This window comes from Loxodonta africana, chromosome 1 (genome assembly GCF_030014295.1).
Source record: "Loxodonta africana isolate mLoxAfr1 chromosome 1, mLoxAfr1.hap2, whole genome shotgun sequence".
In the NCBI taxonomy this organism is placed as follows: Eukaryota; Metazoa; Chordata; class Mammalia; order Proboscidea; family Elephantidae; genus Loxodonta; species Loxodonta africana.
In genome coordinates, this window is record NC_087342.1 from 16,961,987 (window position 1) to 16,974,919 (window position 12,933).

The window sequence follows — 12,933 nt, forward strand, 5'->3', positions numbered from 1 at the left end:
AACAACCTTCAAACAACTCTGTAACTCTGATTAGTCGTTTTATTGATAAACTGTTGTCATAAGAGTGATGTTATCGATGAAATCTCAGTATTTCTAAATAATATAAATCCTATTAAGATTGGTCTGCCAAACTAGAATAGGATCACTGGTATTTATCCTCTTCTCCCACATGGAAAAAAAGGCCTATGTTAGATTTCTTATTGTAAGGAAGATTGGTACTTTTCTTATTTCAGTTAACATAGCATAGCAATAAAACATCTCTAGGGAGTTATAGCCTGAGATAAAATATATAAACTATACCATAAAAATCCATTGCCATTAAGTCAAATCCGACTCATAGCGACCCTACAGGACAGAGGAGAACTGCCCCGTTGAGTTTCCAAGCAGCACATGGTGGATTCGAACTGCCGACCTTTTAGTTAACAGCCGTAGCACTTAATCACTGTGCAGCAGGGTTTCTCAACTATCTATCGTTGTCTCCAGTAAACCTGAAGCAACACAGTGTAATGGGAACAGCAAGATCTTGAAGCCATCACATAGGCCTGGGCTCAAATCCCAGTCCTGGCCACTTACTTAAGCTACTGACTTTTCTGAGCTTCACTACAAAGCACTCAGAGCCTACCACAAAGAAGTTATTGAATAAACATAATTTCCACTTTCCATATCATTTTTATAAAATCTTTATATAAGGTAATTTTATAACTTTCCATAACATTTCCAATGAATTTAACCAATAGTTCTAAGTCACTTTTTTGATACTATGAAAGTCATTTCCTTTTTTTCTAAAATAAAACAGCACATTGTATTTACTTTAAATAAATTAAAAAATGAGCTTTGTTTAAATGGGTAAATAGGACTCCTTAGAGAGAGATAAGTGCTTTATTAAAAGAGAAAGTAAAAAAATACTGATTTCAAAAATTTCAAACCTAGAGCTTTTGCAAACTCTAACGTAGCCCTGTCCAAAAGAATTTTCTGCAATAGATTGAAATGCTCTTTATCTGTGTTGTCTAATATGGTGGCCACTAACCATATATGGCTACTGAAATGTAGCTAGTGCAACTGAAAGACTGAATTGAAAATTATATTTGACTAATTAATTTTGGTGTCCACCAGTGAAGTAAACAGTTAAGTGATTGACTACTGGCCAAAAGGTTGGTGGTTTGAAATACTTGGAAGCACCTCAGAAGACAGGCCTGGCGATCGGCTTCCAAAAGGTCACAGCCTTGAAAACCCTATGGAGCAGTTCTACTCTGTACACCCAGGGTTGCCACGCGTCAGAACTGACTCAACGGCAACTAACAACAACAATTAACTATAAATTTAAATAGCCAATGAGGCTAGAGGTATCATATTGGACAGTACAGCTCTAGAGCCAATATTAATGCCAAACAAGCTAGGGAGGGAAGTTGGATATCCGTTTTAGTTGCTTCTAAACACAGGAAAAAGCCTTATTTTGTGTGTGCACGGATTTATGTGATTCAAATGAGAATAGCTCTGCCTATGCTCGACCGAGCCCTTCTCACGCAGGTTACTAAGAGATGGAGGAGTCACAGCCGATGAGGCACAGAGGTAAGCAAGCACCAGCCCCTGTGCTCCGAAGTGTCACCCTGAATCCTCTAAAACAATTCAGGGAGCAAGCCAGGCTGGGCTGAGCAGCTAGAAGTTGGCTTCTGTCCTGTAACTATTTCTGGGCTTAAATGCTTCACAAGTGGGACATTTGAATGTTTCTGACAGGGGTGCTAAAACTTCAGCCCTTAAGTCAAATCCTGCCTGCACCCGGTTTTTGTAAATAAAGTTTTATTGGAACCCGACCATGTCCATTCGTTTTGTCTGTGGTTCAGCAGCAGACATAAGACTGTAGGACCTGCAAAGCCTAAAATATTTATTTTCTGACCCTTTATAGAAAGAGTCTGCTGACTTCTGGTTTATGGTTCAAAGGACAGAAGAGAACACTCTTGCAGTTTTGAGCAATGGGGAAGAGAAAATGTCCTGTCTTTGGTCTTATGGCATACTATACTTGGGACCCAAAGGGGAACAAACAATAGAATTGCAGCTGTTAACTGAATAAAAATCTGTCACGCTCTCACAGCTGCAATGTTGGTTACATACATCCTTTGACATACTGGAATAGTGGCTCCCAATTTTGTTACATGTTGAAATCAGCTGGGGGTCTCTAAAAAACACCAATGCCCGGCTCCCATCCCTGGAGAGTCTGATTTAATTGGTATGGGGCACAACGTGGGCATGGAGACTTAAAAGCTCTCTAAGTGATTCTAATATACAACAAAATTTGGAAGCCACTACATTATCAGACCAGTTTGTAGTGCTGGAGTTAACGAACCGGTCCAGAAGTGACTGCAGGTGTTTCCTGCTCCAGCTTATGAGCAGCTCTTTTCGCAGAGCGTCATAACTCAGCTGCCAGACTCTTTAATAGAAACTCAGTGATTTAAGTTGCTTTGTGACTTAACACAGATGAGAAAAGATGAGAATAACATCTTCAATAACACAGGAAGTACTGTGGTTTAATGAGCAAAGCACTGGACTAGGAGAGAGAAGTTCAAGTCCCAGCTCTGTCCCTCATCAGCTGTATGATTCTAGGCAAGCCATTTGTCTAGGCCTTTTTACTTATCAGTAAAATTAAGATACTAGTTTGTACTTTGGAGAGTTCCTTTTAGGAATACATGAGATTATATACTATCGAAGTAAACCCTGGTGGCACAGTAGTTAAGTGTTACAGCTTCTAACCAAATGGGCGGCAGTTTGAATCCGCCAGGCACTCCTTGGAAACTATGGGGTAGTTCTACTCTGTCCTATAGGGTCGCTATGAGTTGGAATCAACTCGACAGCCCTGGGTTTGGTTTTTGTTTTTTTATACTACTGAAAGTTTTAATAATCATAAAATGCCAATAAATGAACAAATTCATCATCACTATTAGTTGTCCTAAAGCAGTAGTTTGCAAATGTAGGTCCATAGTCTGAATGCATCACAATTACTGGGGGAAACTGTTTAAAAATATAAGTGCGACTTCTGCTCCTGGAAAGATGGAGTAGATGTACTTTTTTCTTATTCCTCCTGGTAAGTACAAATAAACATCTTGGGTATTACATATACAACAAACATAAAAAGACTCTACAAGGTAGAAAGAAAAAGGCAGACCTGTTAGGAGCCTCAAGACTCGAAAAATGACATGGTGGTGAGTTCTCCCAACAACTAATAAAGCCAACTAGGCAGAAAATCAGCAAGGATATAGAAATCAACACCGCCATCAACTAACAGGGCATAATCAACATTTATAGGGGATTCCACCCAACAACAGAATATACATTCTTTTCAAGTCCCCTCGGAATATAACAGGGACAGATACTCCAATAAGCAAGGTAAGCAAAGTGCTTACCTTGCTTACCAGATCCTCTGTAGTGAAAATTTCACATGGGATTCACTATACATTTAATCAAAGATGTAGTGAAACCCATGTGAAATTATTCACTACAGATTAGTAAGTAAGCACAAGTAAACCCATGCTTACTTCGTTTAGTGTTTCATCTACCCCTCTCAGGCATTATAAATTTAAAATGAGGCTTTGATTCTGTAGGAAGGTGTTGTGGGGTTGGGAGAGAGATAGATGCTAGCCATGCCTATACTTACCTTGCCTATTGGATAATTCGCCCCTGATATACCAAGATAAAACGTATCCTCTGGGCCACAAAACAAATCTCAAAAAATTTAAAAGAAATTAAATCATATACAGTGTGTTCTCCAAGTACAATGGAATCAAACTAGAAATCAACAGCAAAAAGATAACAGGAAAATCTCCGAACACTTGGAAACTAAACAACACACTTCTAAATACGCCACGGGTCAAAGAGGAAGTCTCAAGGGAAGTGAAAAAAATATACTGAACTTAATGAAAACAAAAATATAACATATTGAAATCTGCGGACCACAGCTAAACAAATGCCGTGAGGAAAATTTATAACACTAAATGCATGTATTAGCAAATAGGAAAAGTCTCAAACCAATAAGCTAAGAATCCAGAAAAAAAAAAGGGCAAAATAAACCAAAAGCAAGCAGAAGAAATAATAAAGATAGCCGAAGTCAAAGAAATTGAAAAAAAAAAAAAAAAAAAAACAACAGAATAAATCAATTGACACAAAAAGCTAGTTCTTTGAAAGCATCAATAAAATAGATAAACCTCTAGCAAGACTGTGAATAAAACAAAGAAGACACAAATTACCAATATCAGGAATAAAACAGAGGGTATCACTATAGACCTAAAAGATATCAAGAGGATATAAGGGAATATTACAAATAATCCTACACACATAAATTGTTGTGAAACAGATAAAATGGACCAATTCCTCAAAAATAACAATTACCACAACTCACCCAGCAGTTAAGTTCTTAACCACTGTGGCACCAGGGCTCCCAGTATGAAAGAGATAATATTAATAGCCTTATCACTATTAAGGACATTTAATTTAAAAATTCGCCAAAAAGAAACGTCCAGGGCCAAATGGTTTCATTGGAGAACTCTACCAAACGTTTAAAGAAGAATTAACACCAATTCTGCATAATATTTTCCAGAAAATAGAACAGGAGGGAGCATTTCTCAATTCGCTTTATGAAGTTAGTATTACCCTGATACCAAAACCAAAAACAGCACAAAAAAGAAAACTATGAAAATAACCCTCATGAATACAGACACAAAAATGCTCAACCATTAACATATGGAATTCAGCAACATATAAAAAGAATTATACACCATGACCAAGTAGGATTTATTCCAGGCATGAAAGGATGATTTAATATTAAAAAATCAATCAGTTTAATCCATCATATCAACAGGCTAAAGAAGAAAAATCACACGATTGTATCAAATTGATATAGAAAAAGTACTTGATAAAATTCAATATCTATTCATGATTAAAAAAAAAAAAACTTCAGGAAAATAGGAATAGAGGGGAACGCCCTCAAGTTGATTAAAAATATCTACAAAAAACTTAGTTACATGATTGATGTAATTGGTATCTCTGAATTATACATGGAAACCCTGGTGACATAGTGGTAAAGTGCTACGGCTGTTAACCAAAAGGTCAGCAGTTCGAATCTGCCAGGTGCTCCTTGGAAACTCTATGGGACAGGGTCGCAATAGGTCGGAATCGACGTGACAGCAGCGGGGAATTGTACATGTAAAAAATGTACAGGAAATATTACAAAGCATCTTCTCTGACCATAAGGCCATAAAAGTGGAAATCAATAAAAGGAAAAGAAGGGAAAAGAAATCAAACACTTGGAAAATGAACAATGTCCTGCTCAAAAAAGATTGGATTATAGAACACATTAAGGATGGAATAAAGAAATTCTGAGAATCCAATGAGAACGAAAACACTTCGTATCAGAACCTTTGGGACACAGCAAAAGCGGTGATTAGAGGCCAATTTATATCAATAAATGCACACAACCAAAAAGAAAGGGCCAAAATCAAAGAATTATCCCTACAACTTGAACAAACAGAGAGCAACAAAAGAAACCCACAGGCACCAGAAGAAAACAAATAATAAAAATCAGAGCAGAACTAAATGAAATAGAAAACAGAAAAACAACTGAAAGAATTAACAAGACCAAAAGCTGGTATTTTCAAAAAAATCAACAAAATTGATAAACCACTGGCCAAACTGACAAAAGAAAAACAGGAGAGGAAGCAAATGACCCGAATAAGAAATGAGAGGGGTGATATTACAACAGACCCTACTCAAATTAAAAGAATCATATCAGATTACTATGAAAAACTATACTCAAATTTGAAAACCTAGAAGAAATGGATGAATTCCTAAAATGCACTACCTACCTAAACTAACTCAAACAGAGGTAGAACAACTAAATAGACCCATAACAAAAGAAGAGATTGAAAAGGTAATCAAAAAGCTCCCAATAAAAAGAAGCCCTGGTCCGGACGGCTTCACTGTAGAGTTCTACCAAACTTTCAGAGAAGAGTTAACACCACTACTACTAAAGGTATTTCAGAGCATAGAAAAGGATGGAATACTACCAAACTCATCCTATGAAGCCACCATATCCCTGATACCAACACCAGGTAAAGACACCACAAGAAAAAATTATAGACCTATATCCCTCATGAATATAGATGCAAAAATCCTCAACAAAATTCTAGCCAATAGAATTCAACAACATATCAAAAAAATCATTCACCATGACCAAGTGGGATTCATACCGGGTATGCGGGGATGGTTCAACATCAGAAAAACAATTAATTGAATCCACCACATAAAAAAAACAAAGGATCACATGATTTTATCAATTGATGCAGAAAAGGCATTTGACAAAGTTCAACACTCATTTGTGACAAAAATTCTCTGCAAAATAGGAATAGAAGGAAAATTCCTCAACATAATAAAGGGCATTTATACAAAGCCAACAGCCAACATCACCCTAAATGGAGAGAGCCTGAAAACATTCCCAGTGAGATCAGGAACCAGACAAGGATGCCCTTTATCACCACTCTTATTCGACATTGTGTGGGAAGTCCTAGCCAGAGCAATTAGGATAGATAAAAAAATAAAGGGCATCCACATTGGCAAGGACGAAGTCAAAGTATCTCTATTTGCATATGACATGATCTTATACACAGAAAAGCCTAAGGAATCCTCCAGAAAACTACTGAAACTAACAGCAGAGTATCCGGATACAAGATAAACATACAAAAATCAGTTGGATTCCTCTGCACCAACAAAAAGAACATCGAAGAGGAAATCACCAAATCAATGCCATTTATAGTAGCCTCCAAGAACATAAAATACTTAGGAATAAATCTTACCAGAGATGTAAAAGGCTTATACAAAGAAAACTACAGTTACGCAAGAAACCAAAAGAGACTTACATAAGTGGAAGAACATACCTTGCTCATGGATAGGAAGATGTAACATTATAAAAATATCTATTCTACCAAAAGTGATCTATACATTTAATGCAATTCTGACCAAATCCCAAAGACATTCTTTAATGAGATGGAGAAACAAATCACCAACTTCATATGGAAGGGAAAGAGGCCCCAGATGAATAAGGTATTACTGAAAAAGAAGAACAAAGTGGGAAGCCTTACTTTACCTGATTTTAGAACCTATTATACCCCCACAGTAGTCAAAACAGCCTGGTACTGGTACAACAACAGATACATGGACCAATGGAACAAAATTGAGAATCCAGACGTAACTCCATCCACATATGAGCAGTTGATATTTGACAAAGGCCCCAAAACAGTTAAATGGGGAAAAGACAGTCTTTTTAACAAATGGTGCTGGCATAACTGGATATCCATCTGCAAAAAAATGAAACAAGACCCATACCTCACTCCCTGCACAAAAACAAACTCAAAATGGATCAAAGGCCTAAATATGAAATCTAAAACGATGAAGATCATGGAAGAAAAAATAGGAACAACGTTAGGAGCCCTAATACATGGCATAAACAGTATACAAAACATTATAAAGAATGTAGGAGAAAAACTAGGTAACTGGGAACTCCTAAAAATCAAACACCTATGCTCATTCAAAGACTTCACCAAAAGAGTAAAAAGACCACCTACAGACTGGGAAAAAGTTTTTAGCTATGAAATTTCTGATCAGTGCATGACTTCTAAAATCTACTTGATACTGCAAAAACTCAACTGCAAAAAGACAAATAACCCACTTAAAAAATGGGCAAAAGACATGAATAGAGACTTCACTAAAGAAGACACTCAGGTAGCTAACAGATATATGAGGAAATGTTCACGATCATTAGCCAATGGAGAAATGCACATCAAAACTACAATGAGATTTCATCTCACTCCAGCAAGGCTGGCATTAATCCAAAAAACACAAAATAAAAAATACTGGAAAAGCTATGGAGAGATTGGAACACTTGTACACTACTGGTGGGAATGTCAAATGGTACAATCACATTGGAAATCGATTTGGCGCTTCCTTAAAAAGCTAGAAATAGAACTACCATATGATCCAGCAATCCCACTCCTTGGAATACATCCTAGAGAAATAAGAGCCTTTACATGAACAGATATATGCACACCCATGTTTATTGCAACACTGTTTACAATAGCAAAAAGATGGAAGCAACCAAGGTGCCCATCAACAGATGACTGGATAAATAAATTACGGTATATTCACACAATGGAATACTACGCATTGGTAAAGAACAGTGAGGAATCTGTGAAACATTTCATAACATGGAGGAACCTGGAAGGCATTAAGCTGAGTGAAATTAGTCAGTTGCAAAAGGACAAGTATTGTATAAGACCACTATTATAAGAACTTGAGAAATAGTTTAAACCGAGCAGAAAACATTCTTTTGTGGTTACGAGAGGGGGGAGGGAGGGAGGCAGGGTGGGAGAGGGGCATTCACTAATTAGATAGTAGATGAGAACTACTTTAGGTGAAGGGAAAGACAGCACACAATACAGGGGAGGTCAGCACAACTGGACTAAACCAAAAGCAAAGAAGTTTCCTGAATAAACTGAATGGTTCGAAGGCCAGCGTAGCAGGGGCAGGGGTATGGGGACTATGGTTTCAGGGGACATCTAAGTCAATTGGCATAATAAAATCTATTAAGGAAACATTCTGTATCCCACTTTGAAGAGTGGCGTCTGGGGTCTTAAACGCTAGCAAGCAGCCCTCTAAGATGCATCAATTGGTCTCAACCCACCTGGATCAAAGGAGAATGAAGAACATCCAGGACACAAGGTGATTACGAGCCCAGGAGACAGAAAAGGCCACATGAACCAGAGACTACATCATCCTGAGGCCAGAGGAACTAGATGGTGCCTGGCTACAACCCATGACTGCCCTGACAGGGAATACAACAGAGAACCCCTGAGGGAGCAGGAGAACACTGAGATGCAGACCCCAAATTCTTATAAGACCAGACTTAATGGTCTGACTGAGACTAGAAGGACCCCGGTGGTCATGGCCACGAGACCTTCTGTTGCCCCAGAACAGAAACCATTCCCAAAGCCAACCCTTCAGACATGGATTGGACTGGACAATGGGTTGGAGAGGGATGCTGGTGAGGAGTGAGCTTCTTTGGTCAGGTGGACACTTGAGACTATGTTCGCATCTGCTGCCTGGAGGGGAGATGAGAGGGTGGAGGGGGTTAGAAGCTGGTGAAATGGACACGAAAAGAGAGGGTTGAGGGAGAGAGCGGGCTGTCTCATTCGGGGGAGAGTAATTGGGAGTGTGGAGCAAGGTGTATATGGGTTTTTGTGTGAGAGACTGACTTGATTTGTAAACTTTCACTTAAAGCACAATTATAAAAAAAAATGTTGAGTTTGCAAATGTTCTGATACATATTTTTTTTCTTACAACAACTTAAAAAACAATCTACAGCTAATACTATGTGTAATGGTGGATGACTGAATGCTTTCCCCCTAAGTTGGGGAACAAGGCAAGTATGTGCACTCTCACCACTCTTAATGAACATAAACTTGAACGTTCTTGTTAGTGGAAAAAGACAAGAAAAGGAGATAAAAGATATACCAATCAGAAAAAAAGAAATAAAACTGTCCCTAAATGAAAATCACATGATTGTCTACATAGAAAATTGCAAGGAATTTACAAAAATCTTCCAGAACTAATGTTTGCTCCTGTTCAGTAGTGATGCTTTACTGAGTTTAGTAAAGTCACAAAATACAAGATAAACATACAAAATCAAATTATATACCACAGACTAATGATGAACATATGGTATTAAATACGATGACTCAAAAAAAAAAAACCTAACCTGTAAATCTAACAAAAGATGTACAGAATTTGTATGTTGAAAACTACAACAAACATGATAGAAATCAAAGAAGATCTAAATAAGTGGAGAGACATAATATATTCATGGACTGACAGACTCAATCTCCCCCAACTGATATTTAATTCTCTTTCAACTGATATACAGGTTAAACTCAATTCCTATCAAATTCCCAGAAATTTTTTTTACAGAATAGACAAGGTTATTCTAAAATTTAAGTGGAAAGGGAAATGAACTAGACTAGCTAAAACAGTTTTGAAAAATAAGAATAAAGTGAGAAGAATCAATCTAACCAGTTTTAAGACATATGTTGTTGTTCGGTGCCCTCAAGTCAGTTTCGACTCATAGTGACCCTATGCACAACAGAACAAAACACCGCCTGGTCCTGCGGCATTCTTACAATCATTGTTACGCTTGAGCTCGTTGTTGCAGCCACTGTGTCAATCCACCTCATTGAGGGTCTTCCTCTTTTCCACTGACCCTGTACTTTGCCAAGCATGATGTCCTTCTCCAGGGACTGATCCCTCCTGAAAACATGTCTAAAGAATTTAAGACCCAGTCTCACCGTTCTTGCTTGTAAGGAGCATTCTGGTTGTGCTTCTTCTAAGACAGATTTGTTCATTCTTTTGGCAGTTCACGGTATATTCAATATTCTTCGCCAACACCACAATTCAAAGGCATAAATTCTTCAGTCTTCCTTATTCATTTTTCAGCTTTCATATGCATGTAATGAGATTGAAAATACCATGGCTTGGATCAGGCGCACCTTAGTCTTCAAGGTGACATCCTTCCTCTTCAACACTTTAAAGAGGTCCTTTGCAGCAGATTTACTCAATGTAATGCATCTTTTGATTTCTTGACTACTGCTGTTTCCATGGCTGTTGATTGTGGATCCAAGTAAAATGAAATCCTTAACAACTTCAATCTTTTCTCCATTTATCATGATGTTGCTCATTGGTCCAATTGTGAGGATTTTTGTTTTCTTTATATTGAGGTGCAATCCATACTGAAGGCTGTGGTCTTTGATCCTCATTAGTAAGTGCTTCAAGTCCTTTTCACTTTCAGCAAGCAAGGTTGTGTCGTCTGCATAATGCAGGTTGCTAATGAGTCTTCCTCCAATCCGGATGCCCTGTTCTTCTTCATATAGTCCAGTTTCTCAGTGTATCTGCACAGCACACAGATTGAATAGGTATGGTGAAAGAATACAACCCTCACACACACCTTTCCTGACTTTAAACCAATCAGTATCCCCTTGTTCTGTACGAACAACTGCCTCTTGATCTATGCAAAGGTTCCTCATGAGCACAATTAAGTGTTCTGGAATTCCTATTCTTCGCAATGTTATCCATAATTTGTTATGATCCTCACAGTCGAATGCCTCTGCATAGTCAATAAAACACAGGTAAACATCTTTCTGGTATTCTCTGCTTTTGGCCAGGATCCATCTGACATCAGCAATGATACCCCTGGTTCCACGGCCTCTTCTGAAACCGGCCTGAATTTCTGGCAGTTCCCTGTTGATACACTGCTGCAGCCATTTTTGAATGATCTTCAGCAAAATTTTGCTTGCGTGCGATATTAATGATATTGTTCTATAACTTCCACATTCGGTTGGATTGCCTTTCTTGGGAATAGGCATAAATATGGATCTTTTCCAGTTGGTTGGCCAGGAACCTGTCTTCCATATTTCTTGGCATAGACGAGTGAGAACTTTCAGTGCTGCATCTGTTTATTGAAACATCTCAGCTGATATTCCATCAATTCCTGGAGCCTTGTTTTTCACCAATGCCTTCAGAGCAGCTTGGACTTCTTCCTTCAGTACCATCGGTTCCTGATCATATGCCATCTCTTGAAATGGTTGAATATTGACTAATTCTTTTTGGTATGATGACTCTGTGTATTCCTTCCATCTTCTTTTGATGCTTCCTGCATCATTTAATATTTTCCCCGTGGAATCCTTCACTATTGCAACTCAAGGCCTGAATTTTTTCTTCAGTTCTTTCGGCTTGAGAAACACCGAGCGTGTTCTTCCCTTTTGGTTTTCCATCTCCAGCTCTTTGCACATGTCATTATAATACTTTGTCTTCTCGAGCTGCCCTTTGAAATCTTCTGTTCAGCTGTTTTACTTCATCAGTTCTTCCTTTGCTTTAGCTGCTCGACACTCAAGAGCAAGTTTCAGAGCCTCCTCTGACATCCATCTTGGTCTTTTCTTTGTTTCCTGTCTTTTCAATGATCTCTTGCTTTCTTCATGGTTGATGTCCTTCCACAACTCATCTGGTCTTCGGTCACTAGTGCTCAATGCATCAAATCTATTCTTCAGATGGTCTCTAAATTCAGGTGGGATATACTCAAGGTCATATTTTGGCTCTCGTGGACTTGCTTTGATTTTCTTCAGTTTCAGCTTGAACTTGCATATGAGCAATTGATGGTCTGTTCCATAGTCAGCCCCTGGCCTTGTTCTGACTAATATTGAGCTTTTCCATCATCTCTTTCTGCAGATGTAGTCAATTTGATTTCTGTGTGTTCTATTTGGCGTGGTCCATGTGTATATTTGCTGTTTATGTTGGTGAAAGAAGATATTTGCAGTGAAGAAGTCGTTGGTCTTTCAAAATTCTATCATTTGATCTCTGGCATTGTTTCTACCACCAAGGCCATATTTTCCAACTACTGATCCTTCTTCTTTGTTTTCAACTTTTGCATTCCAGTCACCAGTAATTATCAATGCATCTCGATTGCACGTTCAATCAATTTCAGACTGCAGCAGCTGATAAAAATCTTCTATTTCTTCATCTTTGTCCCTAGTGGTTGGTGGGTAAATTTGAATAACAGTCGTATTAACTGGTCTTCCTCGTAGGTGTATGGATATTATCCTACCGCTATCAGGATACATCCTGAAATGTTCTCTTTGACGATGAATGCAACACCATTCCTCTTCAAGTTGTCATTCCCAGCATAGTAGACTATATGATTATCTGATTCAAAATGCCCAATACCAGTCCTTTTCAGCTCACTAATGCCAAGGATATCGATCCTTATGCATTCCATTTTATTTCTGATGATTTCCAATTTTCCTAGATTCATACTTTGTACATTGCAGGTTCTAAATAATAATGGATGTTTGC

General features: G+C 38.1%; 1 protein-coding gene across 2 annotated transcripts in view; it reads right to left on the minus strand.

Annotated features, from left to right (window-relative positions):
* Nucleotides 1-12,933, minus strand: part of LMLN (leishmanolysin like peptidase) — a 106,255-nt gene that overhangs the window by 20,894 nt on the left and 72,428 nt on the right. The window lies entirely within an intron of this gene.